This window comes from Ochotona curzoniae, unplaced genomic scaffold (genome assembly GCF_017591425.1).
Source record: "Ochotona curzoniae isolate NIBS_2020 unplaced genomic scaffold, NIBS_Ocur_1.0 contig_883, whole genome shotgun sequence".
NCBI lineage: Eukaryota > Metazoa > Chordata > Mammalia > Lagomorpha > Ochotonidae > Ochotona > Ochotona curzoniae.
The window spans coordinates 4569576-4590476 of record NW_024466599.1 but is presented as its reverse complement, the minus strand read 5'-3'; the positions used below and the strand labels follow the sequence as shown (position 1 = coordinate 4590476).

The window sequence follows — 20901 nt, the reverse complement described above, 5'->3', positions numbered from 1 at the left end:
CGTGCGACACCCGGAGCTTTTATCCCTCTGCGGCGCCACGCCAACGTCGTGTCCTTCAGACCCTGGTGTGGAGACGGGGGGAAGGACGAGCAGGCTCGCTGGATGAGACAAACATGGGTCAGACCGGATGTAAGCTAGATACTTGACTAAGGGCATCCTGAAGAATACAACACTTGGGGCTTGTCACGGCCCATGCGCTTACTCAGACCAAAGCCCCTATCTGAAAGAAAAACATCTCATTTAAGAAAACAGAACAACCCCATCGTTTGTCACAAGGACTAATCGGATTTGAAAGTGGGACGAGCTGTGACGAAGCTGTGTGTGTCACGGTGGCCTTTCACATCTGCAGGTTGCCTGAGCTGATTATTAATCAACACACCACAAACCCTTCTGATGCAACACTATGGTGCAGATTTCAACTCCCAAATGGAAAAACGCTCCTTAGTAAGGTTCCTCCTCCTTTCTTAAAATTAAAATGCTAAACTAATTAAAACCAAAGGTACTTTAAAAACAGTTTGCTTCCAAACAGATTTTTAATATATGCCAAGCTGACTATGAGCCTAGAGCTAATTTTTTTTTTTTCCTACTGGAACCAGAAATCTATTGCAAATGGAATTTGGAATTACCTTCCTAATCGCCTTTCTGTCTTCCTTGTGATGCGTGTGGCAGAGGCAGGCTGTAAAGCCAGACACGGTGTCTCCCAAGAATTCACGGCGCTCCGGTGGGCACGTCTCGCCCTGCCACTCCCTTGCCTCTGCTGCTTTGGTGGCCCAGCGTCCTTCGCAGCCGTGACAACTTCCTCACCTTGACCCATAACAGCCCGCACATTCTGGCCTCTCACTATTCTTCCTCTTTCGTCTTGGTAGGATGCTTTCCTATTTTGGATCAGGTTTTTTAAAGTTTTATTTATTTTTATTGTAAAGGTAAATTTATGGAGGGAAGGGAAGACAGATCTTCATCCAGTGGCTCATTCCCTAAATGGCCGCAACAATCAGAGCTGAGTTGATTTGAAGCCAGGAGCCAGGAGCCTTTTCTGGGTCTCCCGGTGGATGCAGGGTCCCACATGGGCCGTCCTTAACTGCTTCCTCAGGCCACAAGCAGGGTAAAGTTTTCAATGTTTCCATCATACCAAGCTCATTTGTGGCCCCAAGTACTTGTATCCTTGTATTTTTCATTCATTCTGAAATATTCTTGCTCAGATTTAAGGCAGCCCATCCCATATCACAGTTTCAAGACTGGCCTAAGGTTAGGGCCCTACAGCCCCCTGAGAACGCCCCAGGCTTGGTGTCCATGACCTATGTTCCTGGTCTGTGTCTTTTAGCTGAGCTGAAGCTTCCTGTCAGGCTTGTCCAAATCTTTGGTCTAGGTCTCCAGAACCAATGTCCGTAGACCTTTGTTGCACGAGGAAAGGTGCTTAGGCCACTTGGAAATGGCAGGCTACGAGGTCAGCACAGAGCTGCTGAGAACAAGCATCTCCCGGCGAGGCTCAGAAGAACTGCAGGAAAAAGGATGGGAGCAGGGTCAGGAGCACGCGTGGGTAGTGCTCATCCCTGAATCCAAGACCAAGAGAGGATGGGAGCAGGGTCAGGAGCACGCGTGGGGAGTGCTCATCCCTGAATCCAAGACCAAGAGAGGCTGGGAGCAGGGTCAGGAGCACGCGTGGGGAGTGCTCACCTCTGAATCCAAGACCAAGAGAGGCTGGGAGCAGGGTCAGGAGCACGCGTGGGGAGTGCTCACCTCTGAATCCAAGACCAAGAGAGGATGGGAGCAGGGTCAGGAGCACGCGTGGGGAGTGCTCACCTCTGAATCCAAGACCAAGAGAGGATGGGAGCAGGGTCAGGAGCACGCGTGGGGAGTGCTCATCCCTGAATCCAAGACCAAGAGAGGCTGGGAGCAGCCACGAGGCGCCCGAGTAAATGAGTGGAAAGCTTCTCCCTCTCTTTTGAAAGATCTTAACTGTTTCATTGAAAGACGGAGAGAGAGAGCTTCCTTCCGCTCCATAAAAGGCTGCAATAGCTGAGGCTGGGCCAGGCGGAAGCCTGGAGCCAGGATCTCCATCCGGGTCTCTCTCATAGGTGCAGGTGCTCAAGCACTTGGCTCGTCCTCTGTTCCTTTCCCAGGTTCATCAGCAGAGAAATGGGTCTGAAGTGGAGCAGCTGGGACTCGAACCTGCACCCACATGGGATGCTGGTGCTGCAGCCCATGGCTCTCTGGTGCACCACAAGGTTGGCCTTTTTCTTTCCGAGTTTAGAGGTGCAGTGGTTACCAGGGCGGTTCTCTGTCTCACTCCTCGCAGCTAGCATGGGTGCACAGTGTGGTACACAGCCCGCACCTTTCCCACAGGCCAGCTGGAGCTGAGTGCCAGCTCTCTGCTCTGATCTCAAAGTCCCTCCGGCCTCACAGCCTTGCCTAGCTCAGCCTCATGTCCCGGGCAGCAGCAGCCTCACAGGGGGCTTTGCCTCCCAGGCTTTGATGGAACTCACAGTTCCCTGGGAGCATGCTGGTGTCCTGGGGGCAAACTTCCATCTTTAAAGTTTCAGGAACATGACATTCCTTTTGTAGTTAAGAATGCTCTTCCATACCTATCCTGTAATCGTGCGCTTCTTGCTAATTTATGGGGAATGTCTGAGCCAGCCATCAGTGGTATATATGGCTCAAAGTCTGAAAACCTGAACTGATTCAGAAAGCCACAGTACGTGGCACCTGTTGTTGACAGAGCTGAAGCTAACAGCATGCACGTTCAGTGCTGGCTGGCTCAGGCTTTGCTCGGAATGCTCACGTCTCGTTTTGGAGTCCCTGAGTTCAAGACCATACACTCCACCGTCACCTTGTGCTGCCTGCTAACGCCACCCTGGGGGGCAGCCGGTGATGGCTGAAGGAACTGGGCTTCCGCCAGCCTCGTGGGAGGCCTAGGGTGGCTTCTCTGCTCCTGACTCTGCCTGGCCGAGCTCTGGGAAGAACACCAGCCATTCAGGAAGTAACATTTATCAGTGCTCTATATAGTTTTTGATTTCAAAACTGTGTGTGACCTGCTGTCTTCACAGTTACTGAAATTTGTGTGACAGAGAAAAATGCCAAGCACAGAGCTTGTGAGAGGAGAGGGCCCCGAGCATTGTCATGCTGTTGGTCTCCCCACATCAGACAGGGAGCAGGCAGTGGGCAGCAGGGATGAAGCTGTGACCCCATGGAGGCGGCAGGGCTGACCTTGCCGGCACCCTGTGTGGCCTCTGTGAGTGATGCAATTTCAAGGAAGCAGGTGTCACAGTGCCCAGGTGCACCCTCGCTGTGCTGTGGCAGGAGCTGTCCCTGGTGACACAGGTGACATGCCTGCAGGACGCGTGCCCTCCGCTGTAGATGCTGAGCTCCTGGGTGGGCAGGATTACTCCGGAAGGCCTGTGTTCCAGCGTGTCTGAACCGTTCACCCAGAGGCTGCAGCGGGGCTGTGCTCTCCCTCTGCATTTGTGGGTCTGTGTCCAGTCCACCTCTGGCAAGCTTGTTTTGACAATTAGCCCCTTGCCCCTTTCTTTTTGACTTGTCCCCAGATGAGTGGAGCAGTTAGGGTTGGGCCCGAAAAGCCAGGAGCCAAGAACTCCAGCTTAGGCTGTCACACGGGAGGCTTGGACCATCACGCTGGGCCCCGACAGGCACCCTGGCTGGGAGCAGGATTGGTCGCAGAGATGCCGGATTTGAATTGGTGCTCTGGCATGGGAGCCTAGTGTCGCAAGCAGAGGCCTCGTCTGCTGTGACACAGTGCTCAGCCCTGGGCTTTTTCCTCTCAATTCCTGTGAGGTGTGACTTCTGCATTGTTTTCATTGATAATACAGCAAATATCAGGGTCCCTCATACACAACAGTTCATTGGAATCGACAGTTTTCTAGAATGCAAGTGGGTCCTGTGACCAGAGGCTTGAGAGTTCTTCATTTGAATGGAAGTTGAACTGGACACAGGAGAGGGGCATCCTGCCTTTCCGCTATTTCACAAGATCTAACTGGGTGGGTACTTTGTGCAAGCGATCTGACTGCGGGTGGAGAGGGTCGGGGCTCTGCGGAATCCACAGCACTTGCTCTCAGGAGCGGGAGAAGGAGCAGACTTGCTGGCCCGCCCCACACCCCATCCTGCTCAGCTGCTGGGGTTGCTGTTTGCGCCACAGGGTTCTTCCAGTCCACAAGGCTGCTGGACAAGTGCTGGGCTCTTCTGCACGGGCCGGAGTGTCAGTTGAGGTGATGCAGTGTTCTTAACAAGCCACAGGCTGGGGACAAGCACGGAGCTCTTCCACACAGGCGAGGCTGTCAGTTGAGGCGATGGCCCCGGTGACACAGGTGTGAGCAACTGCTGTTTTTGCTTCTCTCCTTGTGGGGAGGAGGGGTGGTGCTCCTGGGGCTGCTTTGTGGCCGTGGCCTTGGGGTTTGCAACTCCCTCTGCAGAAAGCCATGGGTGTGAAGCCTGTGACACTGACCGCGGAATGCACTCCTGGCAGATAAGCATCAAGTCACTCTGCTTGCTGCTAAATTTGTAGCCTGAGCTCTGGGCATGCTCTGGGCTCTGTGGTCTTCGGCTGCTACTTGCTCTTCTAGACTGCTTGTCTTTGAGACAGTGTTCCTATTTTTGATCCTCAAAAATTATTGCCTCCTTAAACCAACTTTTAAAAATTTTTATTGGAAAGTCAGATATACAGAGAGAAGGAAAGACAGAGAGAAAGATCTTCCATCTGCTGATTCACTACCTAAGTGGCTGCAATGGCCACAGCTGAGCCAATCTGAAGCCAGGAGCCAGGAGCTTCTTCCAGGTCTCCCATGTGGGTGCAGGGTCCCAAGGCTCTGGGTCATCCTTGACTGCTTTCCCAGACCACAAACAGGGAGCTGGATGGGAAGTGGGGCTGCTGGGATTAGAACCGGCACCCATATGGGGTGCCGGCTTGTGCAAGGCAAGGACTTCAGCTGCTAGGCTACCACGCTGGGCCATAAAATGAGTTTTTTTTTTTTTTTAAACCACATGGCATTTGAGGCAATAGATATCACCAGAGGATGTCTCTTTTGACCCTTGGCTTGCTTCACATCCTCTGTCATTCTTCTGTTGAGTGTGTGACCCATTTTTCCTTCATTCAAAGTAGCAAAGGATACTAGGAATACAAATATCACTTTCGATAATTTTATGGGGAAATCTGGGACCTGCCAAAACTTGCTGGACGAGTCCAGGAAAGCTTGTCTTGTGCTGGTATCCAGTGGAGTTTCTAGATAATTTCCCATGGTGCTAATATTTCTTTGATATTTGATCACTGATGTAAGTACACCCAAAACCACTGCGTGAAGGAAGAGTGTGGCGCCACGTACGCTCTTTGGGCCATTGCTCACCTTTATCAATATCCTTTCTCAGGCAGCCTTGGTATCTGACAAATACACGGAAGGAATGTTATAGTAGTTCCCACACCTCCCCGCTCCCTGTAACGATGATGATGATGGTTGTATTAAGTATTTCTCAGTTTGCCCTTGGGTCTTCCAGGCACTTAGTTTTAGTTTGAAAGCAGCAATGGCATCGGAGCAGGGATGGAACACCTCCCCTGTGCCGGCTTCGGGTGAAGCGTGTCCTTGGCGCTGAAACCTGGGGCCTCACCCCAACCCCGCGAGCCGGCGAGTGCTCCTTTACAGATGCTAGCCTGAGTCAGAGGCTTTGGCTTCTCCAGCACCCCACAGCCGCTGCAGCGCAGACACCATCCCAAGCCCATGGTCATAGTCACGAAGCTCTGAAGATAACCCGGCACCTCATGGATCGCCAAGTAGGCCTCAACCTAAGGGACCACAGAGCTAGCAGATCATGGATTGCATACTGAATCACAGATCACCTACTGGATCACAGAACCTAGTAGATCATGCATTACCTAGTGGATCTTAGCACTAACATCATGGATTGCCCAGATGATCACAGAGGCTAGCAGATCCTGTGTCACCTAGCAGATCACAGAGCTAACAGATCATGGGTCATCTAGTAGATCACAGAGCCTAATGGATCACAGGACACCTAGTGGATCACAGAACCTAGTAGGTCATGTATCACTCAGTGGATCATAGAACTAACAGATCACAGGACACGTAGTGGATCACAGAGCCTAACTGATCATAGGACACCTAGTGGAACACAGAACACATGCCAGATCAAGGGTTGCCTAACAGAATGTAGTGTGCCTCGCCCGTCATGGATTCCCTGGTAAGGCCCAGATTTCTGGCAAGCCGCCCTGCCCTGGTGGATCATCAGGTACTTGCAGCGGTATCCACCAGGGCAGGTCTGGAGGGTTAAACGTCCACGCACTGTCTCCCCTCACACGCACCAGACTCTGTCTCTCTTCTCTTCTGGGATGCCATTCCTGAAACGCTGCAGGCCTCACGGGACAGACAGCAGCCGGGAGAAGACAAGGAGAGGGACTGTGTCTAAGGGGAGAACTCCTGCTGTCCTTGCCCCTGGACGGGGGTCCCATCTAACGGTCTCTGGAGGCACTGGGGCCATGTGGGGGTGGGCAGGCAGCTCTCCTGGCGGGCACTAGGATCTGGAGAATCCTCAGGTGGGCACCAGGGCTGTGCAGGGGCCCTCAGGCAGGCCCTGAATCTGGAGGACTTGTCCATGGGATTTCCTTTTCAACTTGACATTGCCAACTAGTCAGTGGAGCCTGAACTGCCGTTGGGGGACACTGGGACTTCTGCTCTTGAAAGCATTATGTAGTTACAGTTGATAACCAGTCATGTTATGTTTAAGCCAACGCCGTGGCCTGGGTGCTCTGTGGAAAGGTGTGGTGGATGGGATTGGGCGGCGACACAGGGCTGTGGTGCTGGGTTGATGCATAGCTGGGGCCGTCTTGTGTCTGCCGAGAGCCCATGTGGACACAGATGCTGCCTGCCTGCGTCTCCAGGGTTTGCAGCTCTGATGCCTCATTTATGGACAGCTCTGGTTCCAGGACCCATGGCAGAAGCCTGTCTGTCAGCCAAAGCCTCAGCTGTTTTGGGGCCTTTATGACAACTGAATCGCCACCAGCAAGCTGGCTCTGTGCTCCGGTCTCAAGTGCTGTGACAGCTTCCCTTGCCTCCCTAAGGCTTTGTTTACTTCACTCGTTCCTTTGAAGCTGCAGGCTGTGTGCACAAGGGCACAGGACAACACTGGGTTCTCTGTCTCGAGGTTAGGACAAGCAGGCTGTGGGCTGTGTGCTGCTGACCGGGTGCCTCTCACTGGCTGGGGGTGGGTCACTCCCTTTGCACCACCAAGTCACTGCAGAGGAGCAGAGTCAGCTTCAGGCAGGTGCACAGCCAAGAAGCCGAGGTCACACAGCTGGCAAAGTGGCAGGCGAGGATTCTCGTGCTCCCAGAGCATCTGGCTGCAGAGAAAGCAGACAAATGAGCAAGCAAATGCACACAGCCTGGGGAGCGACGCCCCGAGTCCCATCGGCCCTTGTGCCACTGGCTGGAGCTGGTAGGTAGCCTTCATCTGTTGGCAGCTGCCCCCAAGGCCTCCTCTCTGTGCGGACAGGAGGCAAGAGCCTGAACACTTGGTACTGAGCTCTAGTGGGGAGGGAGCTGCAGAGAGAGGCCTTCAGCAGGGAAAGGTGTGACCCCCTTCCTCTGATGAACTCTCTCAGAACGGCCAAGCCCCCGAAGACCCTGGGAGGACCCAGAGACTCCTGGGCCCCAAGCCATGACGTCCGTGCCTTGTCACTGTCATGTCTCTCATGCTGGGTCCTCCAGACTCATTGTGCCCAGGGAGGCCCTGTGAGTGTCTGAGCTGAGTGTGAAACTGGCTCCCCTTGTACCCCAGTAGACATCCTGTCACAGTGCAGAGGGGTTGGGGCGGACCCTGGCAGGGTAGCCCGGAGCTGGAGGCAGCACGTGGTGCTTACCCAGCCGGCATGTGCCCATGGCCGCCTCCATTTCCTGGTGTCCTTACTGCTCTGCTTCCCTGCATGGGGCTCCCTCCAAGCACTGACGTTCAGGAGAAAGGATGCCTTGAGAAAGTGAGCCACTTGAATTTGTGAAATAAGCAAGTCCTTGGGATGCGGAAGGCAGAGGAGATGCAGAGTGGGGACATGGTCGGTTCTCCCAGGTCATCCCTGCAGGGAATACTGGTGGTGCTTTTCCAAACCCCTCGCGCACCCTAATAATCACCACAGACTGGCTACCCTTGACTCCGAGGCAGACAGACAGACTGCGTCTTCTGTCCAGCTTTGGAAGGCCAAGCCAGCTGAGAATGGAAAAGGGTGTTTGCTTCCCCAGGGCTGCCACAGGATGGGATCCTCCTGGCACCTTTCAGTCTATCACGCTGATGACAGCTGTGAAACTTCCAGGAGGGCCCAGTGCACGGTTCTGGAGCCCTGGGGGTCCCTGTGTCCATCTGGCCTCGCACACTGTATGATGGGGGTTGGGCGGAAGAGCAGTTTCCTCCGAACACTATGAGAATGAGCAGTGTACCAACCCAAGGCCACCAGCTTATCATCTTTTTGCAACTCAGGTTGTTTAATGAGATTCTGGCTTTTGCCATTGAAACAGAACTCCAATTTTATCCCCTTGACTGAATCCAAGTTTACATGGGAGCCAACTCTGCCCACTGTAAGGTAAGACACCCAGATGGCTCTTCATGCAGAGGTCCAGTGGGGGTGGAAGGCAGATCCGTGACCTCTCACCTCGTGTCCCCACACTTCCTCAAGTCTTTCCCAAACCCTGCCCAGGACCACTGCTGAGACGGCCTTAGTGTCACAGTTGGGATCCTGCCAACCCAGGATGCACTCACCTGTATCTCCTTGACTCTTCTTGGCTCCACAGTCTGAAGGCTGCTGAACGCTGATTCGCTGGAGGCAGGATTTGAACGTGGAAATTTCCACAATGCCTCTGAAGCCCTGTCCACCCTTGTTGTGCCCGGCTAAGCAGCTGTTTTTTAGCCAATGGGAGATATTTAAGGAGTGGGCCTGTGGCCATGGCCATGTGCTGGAGGCCAGGCCCTGGGCTGGATGAGAACCCCTCTGCTGGTGGACAGGGAGTGCCCCCCCAGGGGCCAGCCTGGGCAGCAGCTGCCCTCCCCACTGAATGACTTTCTGGGGCTTTACTCGTGTGAGGGTCGGTGGGAGCTGGTGCACCTGGGGTAGCTCCAGCTGCTTGCCCCAGGCAGGACTGCTGCTAGCTTTTGCCAACCATCCACGGCATCCACCTGCTGCCCTATGGCTCTGTCACACTTGCTGGCACCCACAGTCAGGGATGTGGCTTTATTTTATTTATTTGATGTAAAAAGGGACATCAGGATTTTTTCTGCCTGGGACGGAGCCAACCTGGCTCCATGTGGGCTGCGGAAATATTCCGTTCTCCCACTCCCAGAATTCCTTTTGTTTCTTCCATACACAACCTAGATACGGTGGCAGTAAGGAAACTAGCTGATATTTGGAAACTAAACTCCTTTCCTGTTTATCTGTAAAAAAAAAAAAAAATCACCACTGCCGACTGGAGGCCCGGTTCTCTCTGGGTGGTGGTGGTCACCCCTCTGGTTCCAAACTGCTGCAGGAGCCCGATGCTGGACGGAGGGGTGTGGTCCCTCTGCCTGGGGGCTGACGGCAACCAATTCCTGCTACGATGACTGAATGATGAGGGGTTTTGGCTAGCACGTGGTCGTTGGCCCCAGCTGACGTAGGAATCCTGCCTGGTCACATGGGAGTTGGGTGGCCACAGAGGGCTCCAGCCCGTCTCTCAGCCCTGCGGGCTCCAGCGCACAGCAGCCAGGCAGCAGCTACCTTCCCTGCACCCCTATTTCTACAGACCTTTGAGGGCGGTGGCTTCTGCTCCCCACAACCTCTTCCAGAAATACCCGAGAGAGAGCTGTGCACCCGCGGCTCCCTGGGGGAGTGGAGTGACCCTGTAGATGGTGCAGGTGTCACTGTCTGTGAGGTGACCATGGCAGGGCAGGTCTGCACCGCCCTGGGAAGGTTGCTCCAGGGCACGGTTTGTGCGTGTCCAGCTCCCAGAGGCCTGTCGGGAGCTCTTGTACATGAAGGCGTTAAGCACTGTCTTGGGCTTCCTGTCTTGAGTTTGCCAGGGCAGCAGGTGTGGCCGCCCCTGCATAGCTTGCTGAGGTTGATGCCTCTGTGAGGACTGGGGTGGCCGCAAGTCATACAGTGGGGAACAGGGCTAATGCTCCCCGCCAAGTGACGTGTAAATGAAACCCCCAGTTCCAACATTCCTGTTCCCTGTCTGTGTGGGTTGGTGGCTCTGTCCCAGCCCAGAGCCTGGCATGAGGCGGGCACTTGCTGGCAGGGGCCTAGCTTTGTGAATCTTCTCTGTGAGCAGGAGCTTCCAGGCATCAGCCCCTGGTTCAGGTGAGGGGCGGCAGAGGCGTGTTTCTGCCCCGCGGCCCCCTGGCTGCCTCCCCAGGACCGTCTCTGGCTTCCCCGACAATCGCCTTGCAGAGTCGAGCCACTGAAATGCAACCATCTGAAACCTAGAGCCTTGGCAATTGCCAAAGTGAAGGAATTAGCATCGTTTCACACATAAATTGGAAAATTATGAATAAATCAGGAGAAATTGGAAGGGAAGAATTCATTCATCTTTTCACTGCTATTCAACGAGGGGTGCCTGTTTTTCTTCGGCTGGGATCAGAAGCTGCTTCATACCGCAAACATAGAACTTGATGAAACAAACAAGAATCTCCAGCTTCCTCTAAGCTGCAGAGAACAGCTGTTTCGGAGCTGAAGTGAGACACTCGGCGTCACAGGCCTGCAGAGCTTTGAAGATCCGGACTAGATTTCGGAACTAGTGGAAACGCTGAAATCCGAAGTACAGATCAGCGGTGTGTGCTCACGGCTGTGCACATGGTCATGGGACTTCCCCACGCGAGGTCCTGCTTCCCTGGGTAGCCTCAGGGATGGGAGATGGGCACGGAGTCCACGGAGCTGAGAAAAGGGAGAGGAGGAGCACCTTGGTTCCTGCTGTGTCTACTCACTTCCGCGGGTCCAAGCAGCACACCGGCCCACCCAAGGGCACTGGGGGAGGTGGGTTTCATCCCACACAGTAGCAGTGATGGCTGAATGACAACTCTGTGTCCCTCTGTGGCTCTGCAGCTGACACTCTTGATCATTCCAGAGCTGGCCTTGGCACAGCACACCTGGGGGAGCTGGTCCTCCCTCCCCGACTTTGCCAGTGCGAAGTGACAGCCTGCTCGTCATTCGGGGCCCAGCAGGGTCTGTTGTTGGCGCTGTGGAGTTAGCTGTTTGTATTCACACGTCCGTAACGATGCTGGAAACGACAATGTTTCCTAACAGCTGTAAGGACAAGAGCTTCTAACATGAGCAACTATACACAAAATCCACGAGATTACATTGAATAATGAAATGCTACGTTATGCTGTCATTAGCACATTACAAATACCCAATTCGAAAGGTTAATGACATGACAGACATATGAATGCTATGGCTATCATCAATACCACTTAAGGACAAGCTTCCTGCTTTCCTTTATAAAAAAAAATCACTGGAAATGGGAAGACTTCATTTCTAGAACAGTTTTTTGGTCATAATTAAGAGGAGTCTGCACAATATGTCTTGTGTTTAATTTCAGTGGGGATTAGGAAGTCTTCTATAATGTGGGTTAGTGCAAAAGTAATATTTCATAAAGATGAAATCATATTGCTTTTAACCATTGAAGCTATTGTATTAATTATTAATTCATTTGAATAAATTATGAATTAATTAGACAGAGAGACCCCATTTTCTGGTTTGCTTGCCCAGTGCCTGCAGTGTCTGGGATTCTAGAACGTCACCCAGGTCCCCGCGTGGCGTACAGAGACCCCACTCCCCAAGTCTGCGTTGACTCCCCGAGTCTGGGTTAGCAGGAACCTGGAGCAGGGGACTGAGTCCCAGGACTCTGATGCAGGACTCGGGCATGAAGCACTCAGCCTTGTGTCAGTGTGACCTAGCAGTCTGTGGGTTTTCATCTTACACCAGAGAGGATGTAAGTGGAGACCAGAAGGAGTTCCACGTTACTGTCTTTGACTTGGCTCAACCTCTGTGTTGTGGCCATTGGGGCAATGAGCCAGCAGATGGGAGATTCTCTCTTTCTCTGTAACTCTAATAGATAAACATGCATCTTTAGCTTTTATTTATTTATTTTTAACTTGGGAAGGAGGGGTTGCTGCTGTGGCACAGTGGGTTAAGCCGCTGCTTCTGGCACAGGAATCCCGTCTCAGAACACAAGTTTGAGTCTCAGCCGCTCTGCTCTTGGCTAATGTCCCAGGGTGGTGAGGAGTGGCGGCCCGGGTGGGGGCCAGGATGGAGTTCTGGCCCCAGCCCTTCCTAGCCTGCACTGTTGGGTCATTTGAAGTAGTGGGACTCTGCCTTCCAGATAAGTGAATCAATTAAATAAAACCATTTCCTTCCTTTCCAGAAAGCAGTTGTTAATTCCTTGAAATCAATTGAATCTGTGTTAATTAGTGAATGAACTAAAATTCAAATGCACAAAAGGGGTCGACATTATTTTAATCTCTAACATAACGTTCCTCAAAAAGTGGATCATGTCTGTGTCAGCACTTTGGAAGGAAGAACAAATGTCCATGTGAAGGCACTGTGCGTTCAGGTTACGTGTGTGAGTGATGATGATGATGCGATGGCCGCGGCACGACAGTGACGGATTGGCTTTATAAGCCACACAGGTCCCTGTACACACGCCTAAGAGAGAAAATGCAGAGAAAACACCAGGGCTCCCTTTTGTCAGTAATGCGCTGAAGTCAGAGACCAAAGCATGTTCTGAAGGAGCAGGGCTGGGACCCCGCGGGCCACGGGCAGGTCTGAGGGCAGGGCTGGGACCCCTTGGGCCACGGGCAGGTCTGAGGGCAGGGCTGGGACCCCGCGGGCCACGGGCAGGTCTGAGGGCAGGGCTGGGACCCAGCGGGCCACGGGCAGGTCTGAGGGCAGGGCTGGGACCCCTTGGGCCATGGGCAGGTCTGAGGGCAGGGCTGGGACCCAGCGGGCCATGGGCAGGTCTGAGGGCAGGGCTGGGACCCCTTGGGCCACGGGCAGGTCTGAGGGCAGGGCTGGGACCCAGTGGGCCACGGGCAGGTCTGAGGGCAGGGCTGGGACCCCTTGGGCCACGGGCAGGTCTGAGGGCAGGGCTGGGAAACGTGTTCCAATGCGTTGAATCGGGGGTCTTACTGCTTGCTGTTTCTCTTCCTCCTGGAGTATTTATTTACTCTTGAACACGTTTACTTGTTTTCTGTATTTGAGGAGCAGGGGGGAGAGAGGCACATGGAGGTAGCATTTGTTCTGCTTTGCCTGTAGCAGCAAGGCTGAGCCAGGATGAAGGCAGGAGCTGGGAACTCAGACAGGTCTGCCCACGTGGCCGGCAGGGAGCCAGCTGTGCGGGCCATCACTGTTTCCTCCTAGGGCATGTGTCAGCTGGGCCTGGGACTCAAGACCAGGCCCTCACGTGTGGGATGTGGGCACTCATGTGCGATGTGGGCACTCTCTTTTCCTCTAGGCCACTGTCTCAGGACTCTATTTCTAACTCAGTGCCAGCTGGAGTGACCCTGTCCTTCCAGCAGCTTCTTTGAGAAGAAAATGCACAGTCCTCTTCTCCTGGAGCAGGAGATGCTCCAGTGAGTGGAACAACCTTATTCCCAACCTAGTGCCACCGAATTTTATCCTTTGGTTTTCCCGAAGAAAGTGCAGCCATCTCTGTGTCAGGTGCCACTAACTGCCTGTTGGAGACCAGCACAGGCATGGAAGAAGCAGAGATGGGTCTGTGTCGATGCCTTGCAGATCACAGCGTCTGCAGGGAGAAGAGACGAGGCGTTGGGATTGCCTGACAACCTCCCAGGAAAAATGCTCTACCTGAAGGTCCATTGCCTTTCCCCGGACAGTTCTGAGAGGACACGCTCCCATTGGTCCCTGGGGAGTTCCTAGGCCACCTCATGACCTTCCTTCATTTGCCCCGTGGTGACAGGTGACAGGAGACAGGCGAGGCAGGTCAGTGAACACTCGGGAAGCATCCAGAACAATCTCGGACCCACAGCTCATCTCCCATGGTGCCACCCACGGCTGCCCTCCTTGCTCTCTGAGTTAGTATCGTTGCCATGGCACGCTTGGCTTCCGGGTGCCCTGTGCCTCTGCCTGCCTGCCCTGTCCTTAGCGTCTTCTGCCCACGGGGTGTCCCAGAACCCTCTCCCCTTCCCCAGCCCTTCTGTCCACACCATGCTCATTGCTCCGTGAGAAGCCAGCTTAGCCTCAGGATGAGCTGGCACCCACGTGACTGGCCCTCGGGCCTCAGGCCACCCCGGGACCAGGTGTGGAGTCGGCCATGGCCGCGAGGAGAACCTGTCCTCATTCTTCTCCAGAGAAGAGATTTTTCTCAAGGGAATAAGGAAAATATTTCAGTTGTGCCTAAACTTTTCCCATTGGATGCTCACAGAGTCTGGGAAGCAGGGGTGGAATTGACCCTCAGCTCCTGGGGTGGGGAGAGGGTGGGGTACCAAGCCACTCGGTTCTAAGGGACCAATTTCAAACTTGTTTATTCTGGGACTGCGGAATTGACACCCTTCGTGGGATCCCTTGGGACTGCTGACAGCCTAGAAGGCTCGGAAAACATTGCTCACCTGTCATCGTGCAGAACCCTGGTAAGGCTGATGGCAAATTCTAGGAGCTTCTTTGCACTCATAGTGGATTCTGGCTGATAGCCTCTGAGAAAGTACAGTAGAACAGAGGGGTGGGGGTGCAGAGGGGCTCTGGATAGACCTGGGGGAGGTAGAGGCATTGGGGAGCTACGGGGGCGAAGCTGCCTCTACCTAGCTGACCCAGGGGTTTCTGGCACCAGCGTCTGCTGAAAGCATTCCCGTGGGCATATGTGAGCCTGTGACCCTCTGTGCCCCACTCTGCCCTCGTGCCGTTGCTACAAGAACAATCCTGGCCCTGGCCCTAGGCTGCGTCCGGTGTTTCTGCCTCTGAAACCCGGGATCCGTCTTGAAAAGCAGTCAGATCTCCTCATGTCCTTCTGATAGATTTTTTAATTAATCCACTCAGATCATCCAGAGTGTAATTCGCAGTTGGTACAGTGTCATTGTGGGAAAACATCTGAACTACTCAGCTAATAGATGGGAAACTCCCCTGGACTGGCCGTGGGATGGGGGAAGACTGGAGGTGATTCAGCATGGAGCAGGGAGAAGCGGAGGAGACACCGCTGTCTGGGCTGAAGGGTGTCGTCGTGGTTTCAAGGCGAAAGGACAGAGGGGACTTCCAGAGGGCGTGGACTCTGGAGTAAGGGTGGGGCAGGGATTTTGCCAGCTCCAAGCCACGCTTGTGTGCAGGGCGTCTTTGAGGTCACCTTAATGTTTACTTCAAATGTTATTTGCAGCACGTGAACGCAGTTAGGTCCCAGGGGCAGGTGAAGGTGACAGTTTCGCCGCGTGCCCAGAACTACAGAGCGTTGTCTGGGGTCAGCACAGACAGCCTGCTGAGGGCCAGGGAGACCGTGGGTCTTACAGACTGTGGATCCTTGTTATGCATAGTCTCAGAGAGGCAGGGAGACTCAAGTACACTTGGTAATATACTTAGCACTTTGTTTATAATGAAAATAATAAAGTTACATGGAAGATCATCAGACACACTTTTTTTTTTTTTGCTGTGGTAGTGCTTTAGCAGCCCTGAAACACAGACACGTTAGGATGTAGGTGCAGGTGTGAGGAGCGCTGTGGTGTTCAGGTGCAGGTGTGAGGAGCGCTGTGGTGTTCAGGTGCAGGTGTGAGGAGTGCTGTGGTGTTCAGGTGCAGGTGTGAGGAGCACACACACGCACACAGCACTCCTCACACTTGCCATCCGGTGTTTTGCAGAGCAGCAGTTCAGCGGGCAAACCATCTTGAGCCATCTGCAGGGCAGTGCACTGGGCTTCAAGTGCACCCAGGCCTCAGAGGCGGGGAGGGTGCTCTGAGCATCCGCCTGGGATCAGGCTCAGCTGCGACCTTTGTAGCTCCTGTGCCACGACGTCCAGCTCACACCCCCAGCAGCACAGGCTGTGCTGGCCTGGGGACACTCCCTGTCACCACACTGCGCCTTGCCTGGCCTAGGCCTCACCTAGGAACATAACTTTGCTCAAGTCTCAGGGTTACCTCATGGTCAAGGTCTCTGTGGGTGTTATGGCTGTGACATCCAGAGATAGAAAAGGGGAAGAGGGAACAGGCACCACTCCCTTCCCTTCCGCTTTTATCAGACAGCCTTGCTGGCAGCTGCTTCACCCCCTCGCCTGTGCGTGTCCACTGTGCACACACTGGCTGGGGCGGGTTGCCACACCTTCCTGGAGGAAGACTCTGGTCACACCCGGCTCACATGAGAGGCAGGAGGGATGTGCGTGTTTGGAGATAGCTTGCAGGTTATGTCCCAAGACCTAGGCGATTTCTGCAGGGAGTGGATGTTTTCAAACAAGTAGTGTTACAGCTGCAATGATGTTGCAAATATATACTTCCATTTTCACTGAGCACTCTAATGTCAGGAACTGAGAAAATGATTTGAAAAATTGGGTGATGTTAGCTCAAGCCTCAATGGTATCACCCAGTAGCTTTCCCTGCGTGTGCTCTCAGCTGCCATCAGATGCCCGGGTGGCATTACACTCTCTCAGAGTGGACAGGCAGGAGGCAGGTCTCTGAGTTGTCTATTGATGTTGGTTATTTGGAGACTGGCTTGTCTTTGAAAACATCACACATTGCTGTTTAAGCGGACAGTGCTTGCCTTCTCTGATTGCATATTCCCCAGGTATCTAATTTGTAAATAATTGGTCCATACCAATGGAATTGGCTAGAAAGTTCTGAAGATGCAGAGACAGAGATGGACCCCAGAGAGGAGACTTGAGCCAAGAGGCTGGCTCATGGTTTTTCATCTCAGCAGTTAGCAGCTAATCAGGTCCCTAGTTAAATAAACAAGTCCTTGGGCTCCAGACGTGGTCGACACACTGAGCTGGCCATTAGCAGCTGTGCCCGATGCTCCAGGTGTGGCTGGAGTGCTGGGGAGGTGATGTCCGTGGCACCTTCTGGGTCAATCCCAAGAGCTTGGCTCCCGTGAGGGCCCTTGGTCCCTGCAACAGCTCTGCTGGGGAGGTACTTAGGATGCCTGATCCCCTGAGGTCCCTGAACTGCTGTTTCCTGGCTGACATCCACCTCTGTGCACATAGGTAGCTTCACAGTGGAACAAGGAGAGACCATGTGCTCCTATGGGTCCAGCTGTCACACAGGACCACCAGGCTCTGGGCACCGACTGTGGAGCCTGTCCCATAGGGGGCACAAGCTGGACTATGGATCCCATCAGCTGCTCCAGGGAAGGCAAACAGGACATGGGGCAGGGTTAGGGTTAGACATTTCTGCCCCCAGCTGGCCAGGGCGTCAGTCCTGCTCATCAGCTCCCAACTGGGTCCTGCTAGGAAGGCCACTGTCTTGTCCCTGTTGACTGTCTTGGCAATCTGGCTGGACCCACAGCTCAGCCTTCCTTCTCAGATCGCTCCTGCCTTATTCAAGGTCACCCATCTCTATGACCTTCTTGGGCTTCTCTATGGAGAAGCCAATTTCCTAGCTTCGTGTGGCACCCAGGTAAGCCACAGTGATGACACAGCCTCATGTCCAGGTTGATTCATTCTACTAGGGGAACAAAGACAGACACAGCCCTGACCATTGCAGCAGCCTCCAGCGAGGGCCCAAAGGGTGGTAGGTCACATGGAGTAGAACCTGAGACAGCCCTGTCCCTCTGCTCCACAAGACCCTCCCCCTCGGTGCAGCCACAGAGGGGCCCTCGGTAAGTGTGCAGGGAGCTACTGTGTTCTGCAGCCATCCTCATCTTCCCAGGCTTGCTCGCACATTCATTCAGGTCTTTATTGAGCTGTCACCAGGCGGCAGCTGTGTGCTGGACCCCCACCATGGACTGACAGCCAGTTTCAAAAAGACCTCATTTCCGCAGAAGGCAGACACAATGTGTCCGCATTGCTAGCTTGCATGCAGGGAATAGAAACAGTGGACACACAATAGGTATTTGGCACACCGTGACCTGGTCAATGGTGGGAAGGCACGGTATGTGAGGGGGAGAAAGAGGGACCAGGAAAGATACCCCCTACTTACCTAAGGAGAGAAGTTGCAGATGGGCCGGAGAGCAGGGCTCCTGGACCCTGCAGGACAGACCTGTCAGAGCAGATCACCTTGCCTCGCACCATGCTAGCCCCCTCGGCCCTACCTGTACTCCCAGGGCCAGTATCCCAAAGACTACATGTGCTTTTTGGACGGTTGGGTCATCTTTGTGTCTCCCTGAGACCACCAGGGCAAATTTCAACTGCAGAGCGAATTCTGTGAAGGGGGAGGTTTCTGTCCACATTAGCCAAAGCCATTCAGAACTGGAGAAGCCTGATTCTGGAAGTCCATCCCATCACTTTTAGCTTGTAGAGGCAGGACCATTAACATCAAGATTGGCCTCTTGTGTGGTTGATGAGAAAGTGTGGGATGAGGAAGAATGAAGGCGGGAACCTTTGCACCTGGGACCCAGGTCGGACGCACATTCAGTGAGTGCAGGGTTACAATTCAGCGCCTTGGCTCCCAGCAGCTTTCTCACCACGGGGTGGTGGTCAGTGGCCCCAAAGCCAGGGTTCCCAGCATCAGGTCACAGTCAGTGGCCGTGGAGCAGCAGGCTTTGGTTGCTTTTGCCCGAGTTGTGCTGGGCTGAGCTGTTCATGAGTGTAGACTTCGTCCCCAGGGTTCACTAGCAATTACTGGGACAAGGCTTGTCAATGCTAAGCTCACACACAAGACTTCCTATATCATTGCTAACAGAGATGGGTGGCTGGTTGCGGGTTCTAGAATGTTTCTTTGGAAAACACTCTGTGGACCATGCTGGTGATTGACAGCTCTTGGTAAATACCAATGAACCTCGTCTCTGGAAACACACTGGGAATAGAGAACTCTTAAAATTTCAACAATGATCTTGACATTCATTGTTGCATTTCAATTCTAAAATGATAAGGGTTGGGGGCTGTTTTCCTCTCTTCCCTTCTCCTGCATGGGCAGTGCTGGTGGGAGTTGGGAAATCAGTTGTGGGTGTGTCCAGGTGTGGAGTTGGCCCAAGGCTGGCCTTGTGCTCCACATGGGGAGTTGCACACCAGAAACCTGGAATACCAGTATGACGAGTGTTGACTGTCAGTCTACCCCCCTGACAGGCGCTGCGAGACTCTAATTCTGCGTTCTTTCATGCTGTCTTCAGCATAAGAAATGCACTGTGGAGTTATCTGACCATGACGTGGTGCCCTATGCCTCTGATGCAATACGTGTGTAGGGCTGCAACTCTCAGGAACACAGAAGCTGGGTTTGGTCTGCAGCCAGGTTCCTGCCTGCCCTGGAACGCAGGCAGAATATCTGGGAGAGCCCAGAAGCCATCAGCCAGCTGCCATCCCAGACACTCCCATAGGACCTGCTCTGTGGGAACCTGCCACTGCACCTGTGAAGGCCTCAGCTGGAGCCTGTGGCTTATCCCCGCTGTGCACCTGCTCTCTGCCTTTTGGCTCCCAAAGCAGCAAGCATGGGATTGCTCACAACAGACAACTCTTGATAAAGTAGCGTTCGGTTGCTGATGCTCCTCCAGCCGTTGCATCTCACCCTGCTTGCTCCTTTGCGGAGACTGTGTAAGCGACCTCATGCACAGCACAGCTGCATTTTGTTGCCTTTAAAAATCATTTATTTGAAAGAGCAAAACGGTGTGAAAGGAGCTACCTTCTGTTGGTTGACTTCCTAGATGCCCACAGTAGCCGAGGTTAGACCAGGTTTAAGCCAGGAGCCTAGGGCACCACCTACATCTCCCATGTGGGTGGCAGGGTTGCGACTGCTTGCGCTCTCAGTGCTGGAGTCTGCATATGGAACCCTAGTGCCAGACTAGACATGGTGTCCTGACTGCCTGAGACTTGCAAGTTCCTCTCTGTGACAGGCGTTGGGTTCTCTGCCTCTGCTTCCCTTTGTGAGCAGACTGCTCTGTTTAGGAGGCATTGTGTCTGTTTCCAGAGAGCAGGTGCACACTTTCATGACAGTAAACCCTGCGACAGAGATAGTGCCATGATTGTGAAACCAGAAACAAACAAAAAACCTGAGATGTTCTTGGAGCAACGCTCCCACTTCACAGGTGGGGATCCTGAGGCCCACAGCGAGGCAGCACCACCATGAGAAACAACTCATTTTCAGCCTGCCCTTGCTGGGACTGAGTTCTGGGTGGTCTGGGTGGAGGGATCAGCGGGTGTGCTGTCTTTTCGGCTCACTGGTTTTCTCACTTGCCTTATTGGTAGCTTGCTCTGACACGCGGGAGGGGTTTCACACCACGGACCTCTCTGGAAGGATCCAGTTCCCACTGCTGAGGCCTTGACCCCGGCAGACACTCAGGGCTCATTCCTGGACCAGGAGGAACTGCCACGCTTGTGGGGTGCTGCTGTGTGCAGTGGGACTCACGGAAGGGTGCACTCGCTTGGGGTCAAGGCAGGTGTAATCCCCCGTAAATGCCTGAAATAAGGAACCCAGCAGAGAAGCCTCCAGTTCTGCTTTTGCTCAGTCTTGGCTTCCTGTTTTTTTTTTTTTTCTTCAAGAAGGTGTGTTTAGGGAAAGTCTTAGGCCTGGAAGGCTGCCCTGTGTAAATGTGAGTGCTGACAAAAGCTTGTTCTCTGCCAGGAACACAGCTTTGTGTGAGCCAACTCCCGGTGAACCGGCTAATGAGTTCATAATTCCAGTGGAGGGGCCCACGCAGCTACCATGGGTGGCTTCCCAGGTGACCCGGCAGAGGTTTGAGAGAGATCGGGACCCTCTGGCCACACAGGCTCTGTTGTGACACTGTTTGGTGAAGCTAGGGCTGCAAAGCTGTACATTTGGGAGGCACCTGAGGGCACCTGATGTGTGGTGCAGGGT

General features: G+C 53.7%; 1 long non-coding RNA gene across 1 annotated transcript in view; it reads left to right on the top strand.

Moving 5' to 3' along the window:
- The first annotated feature begins 13069 nt into the window (after positions 1-13069).
- Positions 13070-20901, top strand: part of LOC121164661 — a 61412-nt gene continuing 53580 nt past the window's right edge. Inside the window, exon 1 of the long non-coding RNA XR_005885149.1 lies at positions 13070-14619. This is a non-coding gene — a long non-coding RNA (uncharacterized LOC121164661). The remainder of the gene's footprint in view (positions 14620-20901) is intronic.